Source organism: Aptenodytes forsteri, unplaced genomic scaffold, assembly GCF_000699145.1.
Source record: "Aptenodytes forsteri isolate BGI_AS27 unplaced genomic scaffold, ASM69914v1 Scaffold241, whole genome shotgun sequence".
NCBI lineage: Eukaryota > Metazoa > Chordata > Aves > Sphenisciformes > Spheniscidae > Aptenodytes > Aptenodytes forsteri.
This window is the reverse complement of record NW_008795252.1, coordinates 7,253,376-7,274,957: the sequence shown is the minus strand read 5'-3', so window position 1 is coordinate 7,274,957 and position 21,582 is coordinate 7,253,376. Positions and strand designations below refer to the sequence as shown.

Here is a 21,582-nt window from a genome sequence, read left to right as displayed (position 1 = left end):
TCAGTTATTATTATTATTATTATTATTATTATTATTATTATGCAAAAATAGAAAAATTGAGTGACTTTTTTTTCAGGGTAACTGGAATTATTCCTAAACCTGACTTGATTACACAGAGTAACAGGCAGTGCTATAAAACACATTAAAATTCTAAGTCATGTATTTTTGTTCAACCAAAATAAAGTACAATAAGGGGAAAAAAAAACAGGGAAGGGAGAAAAAGCTTTTCAACTAGGCAGATATTTTAGAAGCGATTTTAACTGACTTTTAAATAACCAGAACTAATGGATATGGCATTAGATCCAACCATCACATATTAGCTTAGCTTTCCCCTGACACTGTGACTTAGGAAAGCCACCCTTCAGCTACAGGAAGTGTCGCATCACACAATTGGGTTTCGGCTCTAGGCACTGCGGAAGCTGATTCTGATCTCCCTAAGTTATAAGTACATTCACTGTTATAGCATTAGTCCTAACTTACAGCAATGCAAAGCTGGCTGGAATTAGACTCATAATGTTTGAGTGTTTTACTGTTCCCACTAAGGTATCTGTAACTACTATCATATAGTACTGATTCTTTTCCACAGAGGATGGTGTGCTGCAGTAAAGAAGGAATTTTATAGTTGCCTATCGCTTGTGGAAGGATGATGTAGATGTACGTCTCCAAACACAGGACGATTCTGCAAAGCACTGTCATATAACTTTTCCATTACCTTAAAGAAGTAAGCTCTGAGCAAAGCACTTTTGTTATATTTGATTATTTCTACACTTTTGTAATAGTCATGGTTAAAAATAAATTAAAGCTTAGCAAACAAATGTATTAGGGACATCGTGGACAAAGCTGTCATCCTTAAAGTGGTATTTAAGCCATCCTAGATGCAACTTGTGCATAAAATAAAGGGAAAAAAATCAATCCATAAAATGGACGTAGAGGCCTATATTCTGTATTCTCAGAAGTGACTTAGGCACTTAGAAAGCAGAGTTCTGTTGATCTTCTAGGAGACTTAAGCCTTGGGGTTAAAAACGTTGCCCAGTTCAACCAGCATTTGACATTTTAAGAAGGTATTCGTTACTTTACAGAGATACAAATCCATCTGTATTAGAATAAAATAGATTAACATATTAGCCAAATGGAAGGGGACTTGCTCTGCTGTTCCACCGATTTCAATTTAAAAAAGAAATAAAATCCCACAACAGTGTAACTATGATGTTGTAAAATCAGTATTGAGATAGTTGCATAAAAGTGTAAGTACAAACTAGCCAACGAACCAACCAAAGACAGTGACCCTGTGCCAGACAAGGATCCCTGAAGAGCAAAGTCATCTATTTGGAAGACAGTATCAGAAGCAATGCAAACCTGCCCACAGACTTGTTTCGGTTCAATCCAAGAGGGGTTAGTTTCCATGTATATTCAATTCTTGACCTCTTTTGTAAATCCCAACAAAAGGGTCTGATTAGTTTCAGACATGGTAGTAAAAGCTGCGGTGTGCTCTCTGGCCACTGGAAATCTGACCAAGAGCAGCACTTCAGTTCATACGGAGCAGAAACCAGTCCCTGATGGGAATGGCTCTCACTTGCTGCAAAGTCAGCTTGGATTCCAACCTGCATCCTCGTGCTGAAAGGTTTTTTTCAGTCTTGTCCTTTTGACTCAATCCCTCAGCTATCCTGTCCCTATAAAGTTTATTTCCTTCCCTTCTCTCGCTCCTTCTCCCTTTCCTCAGTTCTTCTGTTCCCTTTTTTTAGCCTGGTGTGAAGGCAAGGCCTTGTGCAAGTCCACTACAGAACAGTGGTTTTGGTCTCATTTAATGCAAGTTAGCAATGGGGGAGGTGTTTTTTTCCATCGTAGGCATCCAGCAATGAAGCTGTCTGCGCTGTAACTATTCTTGGTAGTAAGAATGCTCTTCTTCATTCAAGTCAGCACAGCCTTCTCTGGAGCCAAGAAGTATAAGGCCTTGTGGAAATAATAGAAGTCGACAGTTCCAGAGCTGATAAATGTCATTCCAAATTGCCCCTTCATTCACTTTCATTGTGTGTTCAGGCTAATGGTAAATTAATCGGAGGTCACAGAAGCTTGGTTCTCATAAAGGAGGACAAGTAAACAATTTTCAGCTATTGTATGTATTTACAAAATGGTATTACTTCACCGTTTGGTCTTCATAACATTCTTACTTCTGTTATTTCAAAGAGCATTCTCAAACCCTCACTGGAAGTCAAATACATTAAAAATTCAGTCAGAGAGTTTAGAAATCCTGCGCTGGATCACGAGTTGATAATAATTTAAGTAATTTCCTTTACCACAGTGGAACTACACTGATTTATTCCACGGGAGTCTAAAAAATATCTGGGAGACAGGTAATAATATACAATTGTGTTAAGTGTGAAGATGACTGTTAGGATCTTCACTCCTATACTCAGTGGGCCATTTTACTCTTCTTCCTATCTGCAGACATAAATTCAAAATTCTCTCCTCTTCCAGTTTAAATCAAGAACTGCACTGTCTTCATTATTGATTTGTGCCTGTGTAACCACGAGAAGAATTAGGTGCTGGCCTACCTTTCTTTTTAATTATAAAATCTCTCAGCTAACATTCTGCCCCATTACAGATTAGCAGGCTTCACTCTCAGTTATACCAAGGCTGTGTATAAGAGCAGCATGACAGCTAGGGCAAATAAGAGTAATAAAAAGAAAAAAATAGATGTAGCACGTTCACTCCAGGTAGATGGTCTCTTTCAACAGCCAGGAGATTCGATTTTATACAGTGGGATCACAGACTCTAGAACTACTCCCTGCACTTAAGTTTTCATTCGAGAAAGCTCAGTATTGATTGGTCCCTGCCTTTTTTTGACATGCAGTTATTCTAAGATGCCATTGATAAGGGGTTTTTTTTCAAGCCAGTATTTTTTAAAGAGTTAAACAAAGTCAAACATTTGTTTATGTATCAACCAAAACGATTAATGCTTAGACCAGAGGACGTTAAGACCCAAAAGGCTTGTAATAATATAAACACAGATGTGATGAAAATATAATATGATCTTGATTAAAGGTTATGAAATGTTTCCTTTAAAGTAGCGCATTTGGCTAACAAAACAAAACACACGCAGAAAAAATAAATGTAGAGAATAAAGCATAAGCGAAAACACACGACGGAGGGCTAATAAAATGAAGTACCCACAGCAAAAGCAAAGCATTGGTAAAGAGATTCCCATCCCCTGTATCACAGCAGTGTCAGAACAGTCGCTGTTTTAGGGAGAGCTGGTGGTTTGCTTCCCAGGATTGGAAGACTGTCATTAACCAAAACTTTGGAGCTCAGGGAACTTTAAATCCTTGATTTGCTCTAGATTTTTTTTCCCCAGCTGATCTCTAGACATAGGAGGGAAGAAAGAAGAACCCTTCATCTACACCAGAATTTGGGGGGTAAACAAAATATTCAAGAGCTGTATTTTGTAGCTTCACTCAACCTGGATTCCTGTAACTTTAAGCTTTTGTATTTAAGCATCAGACACTGGAAATCTCCAAATATAGGTGCCTGACAAGCAACATTTGAACAGAAATACTGCTGGTAAGTTCAGTGTGCTTCACACTGCTTTTATAAGGTTTGTATGGTCCTTCGAAAAAGTAAAATGCTAGGTAAACACAAAGTCCTTATTAATATGGGAGGAAAAAATGAAAGAGAGAGGAAAGGATTTGGTCACAGTCATACAGTAATGTAGCGGCAGAGTTTTAGACAGACCCAGGAATTCTGACTCGCAGTCACCAATGTTGCAAATAGTTGGCTGAAATGGTGTCTTTTCTAATCTTTCAATCATGCTGTCTCTATTTACTTCCTCCTAAGATAAAAGGTTAATTTTTCTCTATGGAGAATGGATATGGAAAAAGAAGGGAATAAAATCTGATTTTGAGAATCTCTCTAAACCGTTTATTAAAAATGGCACTATTTCAACACCAAGAGCTGAATAAAAGACTGATAGCCCAGATGAATGAACCCGTCTCAGAGAAAGAAAAAAAGGGTGGTGGTTGGAAAGAACCCATACGGTTCATTTGGATTTCATAATCTCACTTCTTTTCACATATTTTAAAGATTAGTATACTATTAAAATACAGTTACTGAATTATTGTACTGTCATTTAAATCCAAGTGCTGTATCCCACTGTGGCACACACTGAAGGTCCAGGTTGCACGGTTTATTACAAAATCATGAACTACTCTGTGTATCATCTGACTGGCAATACAAATGTGCTTAAATGACCTGGCATAAGCACAGCCTAGCATGCTCTACTAAAGAGGCTTTTCATGACCTCTGGGAACACATTCGCCACATCTTGCTGCTTATTTAAATGACCTTGACAGTACAAATTACAGCCAAATGAGTTAGAAATAAGAAGCCGGAGAGGGGGTTTCTAAAAGAATGCCTCTGCCACCTCACCAGAAACAAAGCTTCATTCCCCCACCCTCGTTCTGTTTCGTGGAGATCTTAATTTCAACAGAAATGCAAAATATGGAGCACTTACTGGCATGTCTGGGGCACAAGACAATGATGCTATTGTTGCCCATGGAACAATGCAGCCAGTCAGTGGCTTATCCATTCAGTCTCTTGCTCATCCAGAAATGTCTAACCAAAATGTATCAGAAACCGAGGTGCAACAGCATATATGCAAAGAAAATCCTTTGGCATCACTGCCCCTCAAGCCTACCGTTGTCCACACACTCACACAAAGATACTGGCAGCTTCCTTCACATCCCCTCCCCTTCCTCTGAAGCCACTCATGGTGAAATTATCAGTAGTGATAATAAGAAGCCGAGAGGTAAAGGCAGTTGTGAAACATGTTGTATAAATGAATCATGCTGCTGATATTATCCTCACTGATGAAATAATTGTATTAAATTAAGCAGGGATGTTCACATGACAGGATGGGTGAATTAGATAATGCTCATCTGCAGCTGTACCTCCTCCTGCCGCATTCTCAAGTTTTGATTAAGAATAATGTGTCCCTTCCTGCAAAGGTGGAAATTTCTCTTAACTACACAGAAAAAGAGATGGAGACATATAAACAGGCATCTTGGTTATGACATGATAATAAACACAACAGAATTATTCTTCAGGTTCAGAGAAGTCAGTTTATCCTACTCTTGCCCATGAGTTTCAGTGCCAAAAGCAGAAGGCACAACTAGACTCTTGTCAGAACGGAAAAGAAAAGGCACCAAAGACAAGGCAGAGGGTAAATATTAGGAAGAACTGTCTTCTTTCTTTCTGATCCTGCAGAGTGCACAGACTTTTCCTTCTCTGATAGATAGCTGCAGAAACATCTCAGCCTGGATTTCTGTCTATACCCAGAGCAGATGTTTTTATGGTGTTGCTTTGCCGAGTGTCTTTTCCTGAATGTGCTGCTCTCAGAAGGTAGACACTTTCTGGACTCAGTGCACGTTACCCAACCAAAGTTAGTACTTCCAGTCTTTACTGATAGTGCCCGAATACTCTTATTCGTGGGACTCAAAACAAAGGGGGGAACTGAGCTGCCTTGTATTTGTGACAAATATTCTTTTTGTTCTCTCATCTGCTTCTTTTAAGGGACTACTCAAGGAATAAATTACTCCCAAAGGCCGATTTATACACTGGGAGTATTCTTGCACAATCTCCATTTCTGTTGATCGGGAAAAGTGGTGCAGGAACACACCAACTTAATCTGTTTTGTAGTACCAGGGACAGACAGGATTTTTTCCCAGTCCTTTTTTACAATGCTAGGGGCTTTTGGTGAAGATATTCTCTGGGGACTTTGTCCTCTCAGAAAGATCCCTAACATCTTCCCCTTTTATTTTTCTTTACAGGAAGCCTAGCTGCCAGGAAAGAAGTCTGCAGTTACAAAGACTAATTTGCTGCCCTGGAAACCCCAAGCTTTGATTTTGTCTAGTCCACATGTTGTCACAGTAAAATAAGAGAGCTGCTGGGTGGTTTTCCCTTTGTGTTTAGCACTGTTGTTTCCTGAAGTTGTACGCAGGATTCACAAATAGATACAGGAAGAACAAAAGCGGAGCATGCAAAATGACTTGTCTATACACACGGAAGGCCCTATGAGCTGGATGCCTTCCCCTCCTCCCTACAACCTTTTTATCCGATGCACAGCGCTTACTCTGTAGTATCGCTCTATTCTATGAGCCACAGAATACAGATGCTGAAATAACAGAGCAATGAAATAAATGCCAAAACAAGTCTAGGATCATTTTAGTCCTCCAGCTAGCTCAGACATGGAAGAGTGTGGGCTGTTTCAGCTGCAGGGCAGCCTAAAAGCAGTGTCTGTGGAGAGAGCTACGTAACTCCTCTTCAAAGTCTACATCCAACGATGACCTGGGGCAAAGGCCTTAATTTTGCGTAGCAACTGGTCAGAACTCTGCACACAGAATCCTAAAAGCAACTCTCTAAAACTCTTCAGAAAAGACAAGTGCTGCAATGGGACCTAGCCCTTTGGGGTCTTGTGGAGCTCAAGGCAGGCTGTTTGGCCAACAGAATATACCAGGGCATGCAGCTTAGCAAAAAATGAGCAGACTGGTATGTGTTTACCCAAAATGCATTCATTTAGTTTCTCAAATCCTCAGAGAAGTATCCTCCAAACCATACTTGCAGCTCCTGGCTGGCTTTCGACTGCCAAAATGCCCACCATCCTTGTGAAGTCTCCTGGTAATCTCCACAGACAAATAGCACTACGTGTTTGAGGAAAGTGGCTGGTATGAGATTTCTAGGCCATTTTTGCTTGATCATGAGTTTTCAGTCACATCAACCTCTAGGGAAACCTGATGACTTATGGATGCTTATCCCAACTCAGATCCAAACTTCAAACATTCAATTTCATCCATACAAAAGTAACTGACTTACTCCTATTGCCATTATTCTGCTGTTTGGGCATGTGCTCTTCTGTTAGACTGAAACAAGCAGAAGTGAGAGTTGCTCACCACACTGCTTAGGACCCAGTATGTGGATTTTCAGTACAGCACAAAACAAAATTGCTGGAACAAAGAGCGTTTAGCATTTGCTTGCACCTCATAATGAAAAAGCTCCTTCTCACTCTGCATCTCTGAATGAGCAAAAATTTAACTCAATAGCCGCATTTATAAAAAAACCTTCAGTGAAGCTTGTTCTGAGCAAATCCTGCCAGGTTTGGCCTGAAATGAGAAGGGTCCATATTGAGTAAAGATACAACATGTGTCAGTGCAGAGAGACTGGCCACTTGGGGTTCTGCTAGTCCATACTTCATGCCAAACTTGGGTCCTGTTGTTAGCTTTTTGATTCTAATAATTATTGTTCAGCTGTATTTCTCACATCACTGCTGTACCTATTTATTTGGTATAATGCTATTAATGAAGCGCTTGTCTAAGAAGGCTCAAGTCAGCTGCTAAGCAGGAAGAGTGACTTAGGCACAGGTCAGCAGGGATTGACGCAGATACTGCAAATCTTCAGGGGAAGGCAACAACTGATTTTTCATGCTTTTCACCATGCAAATCACTTCACAAGAGGTAAAAATCACTAGAGAGGATCACAAAATTGTTGGGGACAGGAGGGGAAAGGATCCTTCCTAGAAAGAATGCTTCTTCCAAACTGCCCCCACTGAAATACATAAGAAGTAGTGAAGTGCAAGAGGGGAAAAAAATAACTTCTACAGTGTACCATAGGAATATTAATTAATTAAAGCTCATAATTACTCTGACAGCTTTTGCCTTATTTCACAAATGGGAAGAATAAGGCACAAAGTGGCTAAATGATTTGCCTAATCTCACAGAGTGAGTGAACAGCTGAGTCATAAGGAAGAGCAGAGCAATCGCCACTCTTATTCAGACCAATGGTTTGGTGTTTTTTTGATACTGTACTGAACCTCCCAAAATGTCCATCTGCTTCAAAAGAAGTTGCAAGAAAAAGTAGATAGTTGTCAGTTTGATCTGTGGCATATATTCCTGAACTAGTGCTGGGCAGAAACTGGAGTGGCCTGTGCTCTGAAGCATGACGCCTTGTAGCTTGGGTCTTGGTTAGATTTTTTTTTTGTTTTAAATCCTTGCTACGTAATTCTGTCCCAATAAAACCCAGAAGTCGAAACGTGTGGTGTCGTGTCCTTAATAATGCACTCTCCCACCCATAACAAGGCCGTTTAAAAAATGGAAATAGACATTAGACCGGATTTTGTTTGCTGCCTAAATTGAACTTGGAGTCACCACCTTCCAATGAATAATCCCCAATAAATGTTAAGCAGAATGAACAGCAATGAAAACAACAAAACCTGAAAGGACGGGGAAGGACTTGGAAGGAAATAAAACAAGGACCTGCAAAGCCAAACAGCATTACAAACTGATACATTTTAAATGAACAACAAGAAAACAGAAGCCACACTGATCAAAGCCTCCCACCTCCTCTCTGTGGTGGATGACACCTTCGCTGGGAGCACACCACCACCTCTAACCCCACACCTGCAAAAGGAATTAATTTCAAAAAGAATACAGACCAAAGCGTACCGTATCAAAACAAATTAGCAACAGACCCCTCCTCCTGCTGTGGTCAGGCAGGAGAAGCAAAGATGCTGCACGGATTCTAAGATTCAGGGGGGAAAAAAGACAAAACAAAACAAAACAAACCCCAGCTGTTGAAAACTTTAGAAGAAACAAGTCAAAAGAGCTTGAAAGAAAAGAGATTTCAAACAGCTTGGATAACTGGCAGTGGGCTAAGAAATTCCTTTTCAAAAACCACCTGTGCTTTCTCTGACTTCGGATAACTCTATGTAGTCTAGGTAGATTTTTCATGAAGAGAGGCAGCAATGTATGCAGCACTACAAGTAAGTAGTGCAAAGATAACATGCACTGTTTTTATTTATAGATACATACAACTGTAAGAAAAATGTCAAAATATGTTTTGTAACTGTAGATATGACCTGCTTGACAATTTGTTTTTCCAACTAATAGCTTTTCAAAGGGAAACTATCAACACAAAACTCATCTGTCTTTAATGCTTGTGTGCTATTAACAACATCCCAGATTACTAAAATCAAAATGATTTTACAACTCTGTCTTGCTGGGTATTTTTTCATTTCACCTCCGTTTAGCAGTAAGATGAAATCTAATCAGCAGTTCCAGAAACTGGAGGGAGTTTAACGTACTGTAGGGAATGTTCAAAGCAAACACATGCTCCACCATTGAGTACTGCACACATAGAACAAGAATTTGCTTAATATTTATACCCCACTCATAATTACATATGTGGGGTTAACTACTTCAGAGTACACCTGTTGGGAAGGGTCATTCCTTTTCCCATGCCACGGTCATGCCTTTATTTATTGCTGATTCCTTGGGTCATGCCAAAGAGACTCGGGTTCAGTTCCTGACTTTCCAACAAATTTTCTCTGTGAACTTGAATGAGTCACTCATTATCTAATCTTCTTCTGCACACGGTCACTGACATCTTTGCAAAGTTATGATAAAATATCACCAGATATAAATTTTAGTGGTTTGCACAAGTGCAAATGACTACAGAAAGTAAAGGGCCACCTCTTTTGTCTCAATTCTCTACTTACAAAACTGGAGAAAATACATACTTTAATCTAGGAAAAGGGTTTCTTCTATGCAAAGTGGGCATATGTCATATATATATTTATCTAACTGCATGGGGACACCACCATTTACAACACTTTAAGTTTAATAAGTACTATTGATATTATATAATTATCCTAATGAACATATTAATCAACCATAATAATCATAATTAAATATATTGTAGTTCCTTTTTTTTATTTGCTGCTGTCAGTACTGAATGCAGATTACAAGCAGAACAGCGCTGAAGAAGTATTCAGCCCCCCTTGGTGAATAGACTTCAGATCCTATTCCTGATTCACACCAGCAAAAATGAAATCACCATCAGGACCGGTATCGGGGCCAAATTGCTGGCAGGCACAATGAACCACTAATTGCTGGATTCATTAGTAAGACTCATAGTTTGTCCCCATGAGATGCTGAACACTTTCAGCTCCTTTTAAAAACTAGCATCTTAGAAATTAAAATTAACAACTGCAAACTAGTATTTCTGTAATACTGTAGAAACTCAGCATGAATTTGAAGTCAGATCACAAGAATGCCAAAAGTCTATTATGTAAAATTAGGCAGATTTTTATCTACCATTTTCCTGTTAATTCTGGAGAACATGCATGCATCCATACACAATAGATATTCCATGCTGTTCCTCAAGTCTAAACAATTGGTTAAAATAGTTTTTGTAAAGCTGAAAGAAGACAACTGCCTTAAAAAATACCTTTCAAATAGCCCCAGCATCACACTGTTAAGATTGGCCTATTCTTTTCAGACATAAAACAAATGTCTATTTAAGAACACATCCAAATGCATTTCCATCACTCAGCCAGAACACATTCACCTCCCAGAAGCTAACACTGTAAGAGATGGAAAGAGAGAGGGAGAGAGAGAGGAGACCTTTAGTCCACCTACTGGCTTCACTAAAGGCAATGAATCCAGCCCTAGCTCATTTCAAGTAGGTTCAATTGTGTCAAAGGTTACCCACAAGCTATTTCTTGATGATTTATAGCTGATGTCTACAGATCTCCTTTTATTTTAATGATGACTTCAATACAGACATTAAGACATTCTTTGTCTTCACAGCAGTATACGAGAGGGAAGTTGACATCTTAAAAAAAAATTCCAAGAGGCTGATTCGCTATTTCTGAACAGGGCCAGCTCTGGGCAGTTTTTATATCTTATCCAGAAGAAAAAAAGGGAGGAAAAAAAAAGCCCCCTTCATCCTTTTCTCCCATACTAAAGCTGTTTTGTTTTTGTGACTTATTCTGGGCACAAATCCTAGAGCACTGACTCAAAGTGTATGTCACCAGTTAATTACGATCAAGACAAGACACTAGGATAACTTGGTAAGCATAAGACAATTTTATCACTTCACCAGTAATAACATGTATTTATATAGTATTATTTTCCTCTGTTTGAGCCCAGAGCAATTTACAAAGTGAGTCCCAAATGATACTATCATGAGAATCCTTCCACCCAGCACTGAACTGTAATCATTTGGGGGTGAAGAACAACAGCGCAAGAAAAGCAGTAGCAATACATACTGCATCCACTTGAAATTTAAGATGTCATGCCAGTAAAAGCCTTGAGAGTTGTCCAAATGTGAGATTATTTTTAGCCTCAAAATTAGTCTGTGTGTGTGCATGTGTGTGAGTTGGGCACATGAAGTCTGTGTGCATGTATGCATGTTTGGCAATCTTCATCTCTACAGACACTTTGAGTGCACCAGCCAATCTCCACCAGGTTTGATGAAGTCCTCAAAGGTCCCACATCGTTTGTGTAGAGGGACAGTGGGGTAGGGGGATGCTCTAAGTCTCTCCCCTCAAGAGAAGACTCCAATACTTACCCACACTTTTAACAGGCACGAGGGGATCCCCTGGAGACAGGTATTCCACATGTCCAGCCAGAGTCCAACTACTGTGAGACTTCACAAATGAAACTAGATGTCACCACTCCTCACACTCTGGGACCATCTTGCTCATTTTAAAATTAAGGCAGAAGAGAAAGTATCTAGTCAGTTTGTTCTGCTCTGCAGGTCTCTGAATATCTGTGCTATTTTCTCGCTTAGGCTAGCCAAAATGATGTGGCTGTTGTCTTCCTCACCCGTTAGCCCCAATGAACTTCAGTTGCTTGGTAAAGTAGTAAATCTCCTGGGTATTACACACCACATCATTCTGCCTATGAGCTGCAGTCCACTAGGAGGATTCATTTTGTGTAGAGAAATTGGTATTTCTAAGGCTGTGAAATTAAGAACTGTAAATTCAGACATGAAATGTAGTGGGCAAACAGTCATGTGACACCATTTTAACTTCTGATATCACGAACAAAATGCCACTTGACATGCATTTCCTAGCCAAATGTGTGTGTTGAATTTCCCTGACCCCAAATTAGGTCTGTGCCTTTTATACAGAAAGTAGAAAGCACAGGCTAGCCACACACGTATGATGAATAATAAGCAAACAGAGATTAATTAATTCATCCCAGAGTTTTAACTGCGGACTCTATTTTCAGTGGACATCAGAAACTAGGATAGGAGTACCCAGAAAGGGAAAGAAGATAATTTCAGAGAAGACTAAGAATATTGGAAACAGGCACAAAAGGGGGTCATTCTGATCGCAAGCAAAGCAGAAAAAACAAGAGAGTTTATACTAGAAGGATTCAAGATTTACTGAGGCAACCAAAAGCTAAATTCAAAATACATTAACTTACAGCTGTAACCTGAAGTCTATACAGCTCTTAGCATGGCTAAAGATAAAAATAATCACTGACCTGGAATGACTGCAGCCCTGAGAGAGCTACCTTTGGAAAGAAAGAAATTCGCAAGAACCCAACACAACAAAAATACTCTCCAGAATTGTTATATCCATATGTTTTCTTCCTAATTGTACACCGAATTAAAGCTGCTTTAGTAATTCTGTCACTGCATTACTCCCTTTTCCGGCACACTGCTTCACAGTTTTCTCTGGAGCATTTTGGAGACGAATAAATGTACCCCTGAAACTCAACTTTAAGAAGCTTTTTGTGCCAATTTTCCCATGGATATGTCATGTTGGGTTGTGTTTGTCACTATGAAACTCCTGTTGTGTTCTGTTAGCTTGAAATCACGTAACACGATGTGGCTGATTCATGACATGACATGTCACTGCCTGGCATGTCAGCTGAAAGCCTGTACGAACCCATGCGCTACATCTCCATACACACATAGCTCTTATAAATGGCCCCTTATTTTAAATTTACTAGCAGGTGCTGGCACATCCACTCAAAAAAGTTTAAGAAACACTAATAACTTTTGAAATACTCGAAGTCATATTCTTTCTGTAACACGATGATTGGAAATTGAAAAGCCTTCTCTCCAGTGTTCCCATAAGAGACAAGGTCTTCCCCTCCATGCACTCCACGTGTCAAGATACTGAGAAATCTTTTATCAAAGACATTTTTCTTAATAATCTTTTTTTTTCCAGCGACACCAGTCATGGCATTAGCTTCTCTTTCCTTTGAAAGCAACAGGGAAAAATGTAGCAACTGAAATGAAACAAACAGAAACTAAACTCATTCATTAGTACCAAAAGTACACATTTGAATTCATATTCTGGCAGCATTTGTGCATAAAGGCACATGATCAAGATCAAAATTTTAAACTGGTTTCATACATTAAATCCTGTCAAATTACATCAAAAACCAAAATGGTTTGTTGCATCAGCTTGCCTGCCTCTGATGTTCTTTGGATGCTCTCAAATGTTCTCTCGGGATACTACTGAAGCACTTTTACTTTGAGATACTATAGTAAAAAGTCTAATTCTGCTGAGAAATATTTACGCCTTAGCAGAATTGCCAACATGAAGTCTTCTATGATTTGAGACTGAAAATTAATCCCACTTGATTAAAATAGTAACTCATAGATTCATTTTGTTAGCTGCTTTCTAAGCCTTTGAGATACATTTATACCAATCTGTAAGTTTCAGCCATGACAGCCTGAAGCTTTTTGTTTAAATGAGATTCTCACATATTCACGTGACTCCAGGAACTGGGACTGTAAGGAAGCTATCCATTATCAAATCACAAGATGTAGCCACACTGCGTTGAAAAATGTGTGTACTCTAAAGGACTACTTCCACATAATTTCTCTGAAAGCCTCTTTTGCACCAGTTCATTTTACACTAAACAATTCAAACTGCATTCTGTACAACAAATGTGTAGTTCTGAGAAACTTCAGTGAAATATTTGCCAAGCACTTCATATAACTCTAGAGTTAATAATAACCTATAAGAAACTGTCTCTTTGAATTTGAAAATAAAATAGATTTCTTCTCCATTCTGCTGCTAAATGTTGCTTCTCTTCAGATATCCACAGCTACCAGGGATTACAGATTAAAATGTTTCAGATTAAAAAATTCGTAGAGCTCCCTTGTTAAATGATAATCATTCAGCTGCGGGTACAGGAATACTTACTGCAAAATACATTTCTTTCATGCTTAGTTTGAATTGCATTCTGCCTGAATGTGTCAAGAGGAGCTAATTTCAAATCTAGCACGTAACATGGAAGCAAACCATCCTTCTGCAGACAAAGCAAGCAGTTTCTGGAAGCTTCTAGACTGATCACATTAGAATTTGATTCAATCACCTCAGAAATTTACTTTCTGTGTTGAAAGAAGTTCTACATTTGTTAAAAGATGGCTACATTGCTGTCCAGTAGACAGCCCTGCCAACGCAGCCTATGCACTTTACTTTTGATTATTAACACATGCCACAAAACACCCAAACACTTAAGCTGAAAATGCAAAAGGGAAGATTTAATTCCTGAAGTGAAGTACCTGGCTCCCTTCTAGAAGGATCTGGTAGAATGACAGTCCTCTCTTCCATTTCAAGCTGTCTCCTAATCCATGAAATAGGTACAGTGCTACATTACTATTATTTTGCACAAGCCTGTGCTCCTGGAATAAACACATTCCTTGATTTAGAGAGTCTAACAGCTTGGAGTCTGAAAAATAAATCTCTGGAATAAAGGATGACCTTTACTTTATAGAAATTTCACATTATGAAGGAAACTAGAAATTAATCTGATATTGGCATAACTGGCTAGTTTGTTATCTATATTTAACTTAGAGCTAATACTGGTCCTTCATCTTTGCAGTGCTGTGATACTTGGCAGCCTCTAGTGAAGAACGCTATGTCCCAAGCTGAACTTGGGACATATATTTCTCCTCATGATTGGTTCCCCTTCCTCAGCAGAAAGACCCTCTCCTAAGTATTTTCCAACTCCCCCCCCAGAACAAGCCCACCCAAATGTGAGGATGATCAACGAAAACCACTGCAACCAGAAAATCTAATTTTTCTCTGTTTCATTATGCAGCTCCAGATTCCATGCTCTCCTAAAGCCCTTTTACTGCTATTCTTAGGACTGCGTGGCCAACTGGCAATATCAGCTCAACAGCTATCTTAGTGGCATTAAAAAACCCTTGACATTGTGACACTGTTTTCTTGTTTGGGACTCTTCCAGTCTCTTCTTGCAAAATGCTGCTGTTTCTCATTCAAGCTCTTTGTTCCAAGTGACATTAGATGGGCAGTTCAGTCATAAAACTTCTGCAGAAGTTGATGCTTAGGTATTTCTAAGTAACAGAGTAAGACGCAGAGCAGAAACAAAATGTCAGATTCCAGCACTCCTGAACCCTGAGGGATTCTATAACTGAACCTGGCTTTTTAATAGCTGCCTCCTGAAAGTAATAGAGCTTGGTGTAATATCTTGGTCTTCATTATGAAGCCAATGCTGTGGATCATTTAACCAAAAAAGAATGAAAATTACTACCTGCTGCCCCCCTCTCCCCCCCCCCGCAACTTTCCCACTAAGGAAAAAGGGGGTGTTTTATTTATTCATACCAGGAAAGGAAGGCACTAGCAGCAAGGAACAGTAGCGAACTAGTAGAAGCACACATTGTACGTTTGTCACTACCGCTTTGCTTTACATCTCTATTGTTCCCTGCCTGATTTTTGAAGACCTCTCAGAAATGCAGCGGTCTTGCTTAATTCGGGTGTCTCACTTTTGTTTTGTGATCACAGATTTCAGAGGTTTTTTCCCCCGCCTTTTCTTTTTGTTATGTTTTCTTCTGAGTTTTCATTATAAAAAGTGCCAACTGAGCCCGACAAGGGCTGACTGGCTGGCAACTCTGCTTGAGAGATGGGCTCCTGCCAGAGAGACATGATATCAGGAAACAGAGCTGTGGAGACTTAATCTGAAAAAGCATCCTAGCAGCCCCTCCATGTATTTAATTTATTTTTAGGAAAGTAGGGAGGGGTGGAAGGCAGGAACAATACTGTGCAAGTCCCTACTGCTGCTGCTTTTTAGATACTGCTATTAACATTGTTTTTGTTGTTCGGAACCCATTCTCTGTTTTAGAAAAGCATCTTAAGAAGTTCCATTAATACACATCACTTCATTGTGTTCCAACAAATGGTTTAAAAAGTCATTGTTTATATGTCTGGATGTCATGTATAGGAAGAAGAACAAGGAAGAGGAAAACAGTCTCAAAGATTCTATCACCAGCTCTACATTTTGCTATTTGGGATTAAAAGCATGGGCAGCAAAGGAAAAAGGCTTCCAGGTAAAGAGATAATTAGCTACAAGGTCTCCATTAAGAATGCACAGGAATACTAAAGAAGTAGCATAGCACCAAGTAGCATAGCAGACATAAGGCAGATGAGGTCTCAGTTTACAGCTCCCTATACATCGCTGCATCCATACTATAAACTTTTCCTTAATTATCTTACAGCTATTTCTAACCTGTTTGATGCACTGACAAGGGGATTGGGAAACGCAAGCACTGAAAAATGTTTTGAATTTACTGATTTATAATATTCTAGTGCTAACTGTTATTCTGGTGCTGAAAAGCTTAATGGATTAATTTACAAGGATTTTTTTAAATTAGTGGCATATAAAGAATTGTGTGCAGCCCGGAACTTCTCAAAAATAAAAGAGCCTTTCAAATCTTGGAGATAAACTTTCTGTAAACATAGCCTTGACATTCTAGCAGGGATGGTGCGTCTTACATCACTTTAATGAGAACTCTTGTTCTTCACTCTAAAATACCTCAGTACTCTCTTTAATGGAAATAAGGATGCCTTAATTTCCTGCCGCTTGGATAGACATTCAGCAGCTGCTGAGCTCTTCATCCAATAAAGAGGACAGTAATTGCCATTAGTATATGAGGCCTAACGTGCAACGGGTTAGTTTCAGACAGGTTCCTCGTCTGTTCAGGGAAAAGAGTTTGGCCCCATCTAACACAAGCAGTCACGCCCTCTGATCACCTGTACACAGCCATGATCAGTCTTCTTTATCACACAGCTGTCCTCTTTATAGCTGGAGTACTTCACAGCACTGTGCAGAACAATTAGCTCATGTTTCCAAAAATATTTGATATCGCTAAATAAGAAGTGTTATGAAGAGGAAACACCAATATCCTTCTGCATTTGAAGAGCAATGCATCTATCATCTGTAGAGCTGAAATTAATTACTTTCCTTTAACATGTTCAAAAATGGCAGCTCTGAGGGTACGAGGAATCTGTATGTCTACTTATCAGCTAGGCTTCTGTAATCGTCATAGCTTGATGTGGCAAGTAAACTGATGCAGCTATGTACATAATGGAGCTTAATGTTTTCCCCAAGATCTCCCCAGGATAAATTTTCACATTCTGCACTATCATACAAAAGAGAGAAATGAGGGGAAGGGAGACAAATATACCCAAGTTAACAGGGCTGCTTAGGGTAGTCACCTAAAATGAAGTTCAAGTCAACAATTTGCCCGAAGTAGAATCAGAAATTTCATCTAGATGAATGTTCTTATTACCAGGCCATTTTAGGGCCTTTTCCTTTCTCCTTCCCTTCAGATGTTTTTCTTTCTTTTTCATCATGTTTTTATCCTGAGTCAAGAAAGCTTTCCTACTGAAACTGGGGAGTGTAGTCCCATCATCAGTTTTGACTGGGACAGGAAAATCCCCAACCAGCTCCCCATAGCAAATAGTTTACTTATTTTTCCTAATGACACAGCCTGTGGGGTGTCTGAATTAAAATGCCCATTTCCAAAGACTCCTATTCTTTATTTTGTCCCTGGTATCAGATGTACTTGGCAAGAAAGTCAACAGTGACTCAGCTGTAGTTTTGTATCCAGGCTTACCTTGCCTGGGTGAGAATGGAGCAAGCACACTGTTGGTCCCTTTCTATCCTTCGTATACTATAAACAAGATGCAAGACACAGCTGGTGCATATGGCAGCAACTATAGCATCATCATCAGATATTCCTCAAAAACGGAAGAAGTTCCCCTGGAGAGTCTCTGGCCATTTTAAGGCCAATCTGTGCTGTGGTTGACAGGCAAGCTCTAAGTCTTTCCAAGGCAATTCTATTGCTGACTATAGGCAACATGAAAAATTTTCAATCCAATGTTTACTTTGGTGATCAGAGGATCAGATAATGTGAAAATAAAGTACCATCTTCAGTTAAGGATTCACACTGGTATTTGTCTGGATATTGCAGTTGAGGAGAATCTGATTGTGTATATCCAACTGCTTAGTGCTGCTTCTGGCTTGTCTGAAACACATTTCCTTTCCTTGTCACAACTCCCAGGTGCTACTGCTGAGCAAATAGTAACATCACTGCCAGAAGTATTTGAAAAGAACAAAAAAATTTATTTGGACAATCTGTGTGCTGTTGCCATTGATGGAGACACAACTGTGAGTAGGGTTAGGGCTGAGGTCATAACAAGGTTAAAAGAAAAGCGCCCAGGAATTCTGTCCTGTCACATTTCACACTGAATTGCTCCTGTTTTTCAGCAGATGCTACAGAAAATGCACTGTGCTCCATTAAATACGGGGAATCATTTAGCTACATTTACAAGCTACCTTGAAAATTCACTCCAGAATTACTGTACTTGAAAGGTTACATGGAAGGGCCTAGGATATTGCATCATGCAGGCACTAGATGCTATATTTACATGTGCAACATAAAAGCAAGGAACAAAGGCAGGAATGAATGGGGCCCTGGCTGTTTACAAGTGAGGGTGATGTTGCTGTCCTTATTCAAGAGTATAATGCACCTCATCTGAAGTCAGGGAAGACTGTAGCTATCAGGTGAGAATCCTGGTAGCATGGTAAAGGTCATTGTTCAGATAAACATATTCTCTATAACACTGGGGTTTTTTCTCTCCTGCATGGCCCCGTACAAGCAAGAGGCTTGAAGTTAATCACAAGGTAGACTGGTAGGTTATTCTGTCTAGTCCTTATCTGCACCTGTGCCTGTTCTCTCCTACTTACTTGGGAGCGTGTAACCACCTTGAACACCCAACAGAGCAGCATGCAAGCATTTACATGATCAAAGGCAAAATGTGCTTAAGACAGACTTTGGAAATCCAGCACAATTTGGCAAACTTCAAAGATAGTTGCCTTTCAAATGGGTTGTGGAGGAGGCCTTGGTAAATTTGAATGGTATGATTAGCATACCGGCTGTTTTTAAAACTGCTCAAGAAGAAGCTGTGTTAAAATCCATTTCCGCAAGACACACGCATTTTCTTTTGGACAGGCTCCACTAGCTCTGTTTCTTAAATCAATTTTTCTGGCACAGATTTCTTCTTGGAAGAATGTACGACACCAGCTCAGTTTCCTAACCAAAACTTGACAGAATGTGTGCAGCGCAGCATAATGGCATCTCTACTTCATGGCTTCCTAAAAGTTACAGTACAGAAACCTAGGAGGTGAATTTGACTATTCCAGGTCACATCTGTTGAAAGGCGAGTGAGACAACAGGAGATGCCAGGGTAGTCTGCCCAGCACAATGTTCAAACACTGGTGAGGGCCACTGATAAAAGGTTTGCCAAAACAGGAGTTGCCAAGGTCTTAGAGGAGTTTCAGGGATGTGTTCAAGTCTTACTAGATTTAAAGGATGATCCTTGGCAAACTCCCCCTGATGCTTCTCAGCATTTCTAGAGCCAATAGTTGTTCCATCTGCTGCTGAGGCCGACTTTGAAGAATCCTTGCAAAGAGCAGCGAACTAACTTTAACACTATACAAGAGGGAGAAAAGCACAGCTTTTCAGAAGTGACCTAGATGTTTGCCAGTAGCTTGACACACTTGCAGGTAAGGCTGTCTCCTTGTCTCCAAACACTTGAGCGTATTACCAAAGCTGCGCCAGTGTAAACTGTGGGCTGAAAATAGAGATTCAGCAAACAGCATCTATTGAAAGCTTGTCTAAGGCATTAACTGTTCATCTGTGGAAGTATAACGTACAGTAACAGCGAGAAAGACCACCACTAACTAACTTCATGAACCAAGTTGCTGCTGGGGATTAAAAAAAAATTATTAAAAAATGGCTGTAAAACCCAGACAGCTTGTCTAAGGCATTAACTGTTCATCTGTGGAAGTATAACCAGCAGTAACAGCGAGAAAGACCACCACTAACTAACTTCATGAACCAAGTTGCTGCTGGGGATAAAAAAAAAATTATTAAAAAATGGCTGTAAAAACCAGTTAAAAAAATTTAAAAAAAAAAAAAAAAATCAGCAAACAACAAACTTTCGGCACTGTTGAACACAAACAAGCTTTGAAAAAGCAAAGGAGGGTTCACACAGACACAAATGAAGGTGTTTAGTTTCAACACATAAGCTTCAGTTTCTGCCACTGTGACGGATTTGCCAGCGTGTTTTCTGAGCCAGGCCACTGCACTATTGTATAAGCTTTATTCTAATTACTGTAGGCTCTATAAAGGTTTCTTTATCATTTAGTATTATAAATAATTGTGCTTCCAGGCTGGAGTTCAAAGCTCAGTATAGCATTCGCACAACAGCACAGGCAGGTCAGGTGACCTTTCTCCAATTCTCCTCTTTCTGGTGCTGAGGACAGACAAAGTGATATGTCTGTCATACGCCATTACCATTAGAACAGAACCTTGTTCTTTTATTACAACTGAACTCCGCCGGATTTCTCAGCAGGAATGCTAAGTGAAATCAATGTCTTGGATTTCCAGGCTGAGCTTGGAGGTCACAGCTACTCTATCATTTCTCAGCATTATCCCTTCTCTTTCTCTCGCTCTCTCTCTGAGCCTCCAACTGGCACACAGCAGATTGAAAACAGCATGCATCACAGGGCTCACGCTGCACAATTTTACAGCCTTTTGGAGCCCCCTTCCTTTCCTTTTGGCCCACTTTTTTTTTTTTTTTTCAATTTGCAAATAAGTTTTGTTTGTGTCCTACGGAATTGCAAGCCAAAGGCACTGGAACACCTACAAATATGAAAAAGCAATAAAACACAGGGGAGAACAGGGCTGATCTTGACAGCTGCCAGTAAGACTGTTATGCTTGATGTTACCGGTAGATATGGCAGGCCTTCTAATTCCACAGTTGCCACAAAATAAATACTGTGTCCCCTTAGACCTCATCAGACATTCTGCTTGCGCACAAAAGATCCAAAAACAACACCGGGATTTTAAGTGTAGGGGATCTCGCAAGCTACTAGCCACGCACAAAAAAACCCTTGTAAAATGCACAAAAATCTCTTGTTAACCATAGACACGACTTTTTGGAAAAAAATCCCAAAACTATCATCAAGCACTGCATGGCTTTGTAATTCCTTGCTCTATAGTATATAAAAGAAGAGGCCAAGCCAAGGATAAACTTCGGGAAGTCAGAAAGCCTACGCTGAGGAGAGAAGAAAGAAAACGTAGACCCAGAGCTTGATTCATTAACACAACAGCTACTGGTTCCACACCATCTATTTTATTCTTTGAACATGTATCTCACTGAGCTGACAATGGTATTACTTATTTGTCTGGTTACTTTTAATCTGTGCTGGTTTACTGTTAGGGTAAAAACAAGTACTGTCAAGGAATCTTTTCTGATATGATAAAGGACATGGACAGCATGCTAGAGGATGCTAACAAAAAGAAAGGACGTATTTTTATCAAACTCTTGCTGTCATCTAAATGGGACTGCTTTTTCCCTGCATTCCTTAGCTGAATTCTTCCTAGTTGTTTTGCAACACCTAAGATGTGCCATTC

The 21,582-nt window shown here is 39.7% G+C and overlaps 1 protein-coding gene across 1 annotated transcript in view; it reads right to left on the bottom strand.

The window, feature by feature from the left end:
• The window catches only part of SOX5 (SRY-box 5), a 261,446-nt gene that overhangs the window by 34,112 nt on the left and 205,752 nt on the right, over positions 1–21,582 (bottom strand). The gene's annotated exons all lie outside the window — the stretch shown is intronic.